The following is a 1454-nucleotide window of genomic DNA, read 5'->3' on the forward strand; positions in this document are numbered from 1 at the left end:
GCGGTGGCTTCTCTTGTTGCGGAGCACGGGATCTAGGTCCGCGGGCTTCAGTAGTTGTGGCTCGCGGGCTCTAGAGTGCAGGGTCAGTAGTTGGGGCGATCGGGCTTGGTTGCTCCGCGGCCTGTGGGATCTTCCCGGACCAGGGCTTGAACCTGTGTCCCCTGCGTTGGCAGGCGGATTCTTAACTACTGCGCCACCAGGGAAGCCCAATGTACAATCACTTCTCAAGGTGTTAAGTCTAAAGGGTCAGAGCTTCCACAGCATAGCCACAGCTTTGCAGATGCCCACATCATGATAGTTGAAATAACAAAGCCCAACAAAGGTGAACGCCGAGAGCACCAAAAAGCCTGCCTTGGCAGCTTTCTGCAACGCAGCCCCTCGAACATAGTAACAACTTGTCCAATGCCCCAGTGACTATGAAGAGTGAGGTCTGCAGCCAGAGAGTAGTCCACCGCAGAGCAAGGATTCAAATAAGCAGCTGGAATTAGGCCCAGGAGCAAAACACTGACAACCCTCTCACCAGTCCAGTGGAGAGATGCAGCCTTGGAACCAGAATGGTGGCTGGGTGACAGGTGAATGTGCTGTATTCCACAGCATCCTGGGGTTGATCAGTCCTGGAGAAATGCTGAGACATGAGCCAGTCTGACCACTGGGGTTCGGAGGAAGAGAGCTCGCCCACCTCTGGCACCGCAAAGGGCACTCAGCCTCCAGAGAGTCGCCATGTTGCTCGGAAAGGCCTGTGGTGGCTTCTCTTGTTGTGGCGCACGGGCTCTAGGCACACAAGCTTCAGTAGTTGCGGTGCACAGGCTCAGTAGTTGTGGCTCACGGGCTCTAGAGCACAGGCTCAGTAGTTGTAGTGCACAGGCTTAGTTGCTCCGCGGCATGTGGGATCTTCCCGGACCAGGGATCCAACCCGTGTCCTCTGCATTGACAGGCGGATTCTTAAACAGTGCGCCACCAGGGAAGCCCTAAACTTTCTTATTTTGAGATATTTGGGGGTTTATGGAAGAGCTGCAAAGACAATACAGGGAGTTCTCATATTTCTCTTCACCAGCTTCCCTTAATGTTAACATCTTACATGACCAGTGTACATTTAGCAAGATGAAGAAATCAACATTGGTACAATACTATTAACTAAACTCCAGATTTTATTTGGACTTTGCCAGTTTTTCCAATAATCTCCTTTTTAAAAAAATCTGTTCTAGGATCCAATCCAGATTCCATTTTGTATTTAGAACATAGTTAATGCACATACATGAGCTCTACAATGTAACCCCAGTTCTAGCCCAGAAAATGTAATTTTTGTCTTGGAATATCCTAACATCACCCCTCCCATAAAATTCACCCCGAGCTTGATTCCAAGCTTATACCTCTCTTAAGACTCAAATCAAGAATCACCACCTCTCAGGAAACCTTTCTTTTGGAAACTCAATGCCATCTCTCTCTATATAGAG

General features: G+C 49.3%; 1 pseudogene; it reads right to left on the reverse strand.

The window, feature by feature from the left end:
- Positions 1–246: 246 nt before the first annotated feature.
- LOC114897638 lies at positions 247–722 on the reverse strand (annotated as a pseudogene).
- Positions 723–1454: the final 732 nt, after the last annotated feature.

Source organism: Monodon monoceros, unplaced genomic scaffold (assembly GCF_005190385.1).
Source record: "Monodon monoceros isolate NGI ecotype Baffin Bay Population unplaced genomic scaffold, NGI_Narwhal_1 Super_Scaffold_17, whole genome shotgun sequence".
Taxonomy (NCBI): Eukaryota; Metazoa; Chordata; class Mammalia; order Artiodactyla; family Monodontidae; genus Monodon; species Monodon monoceros.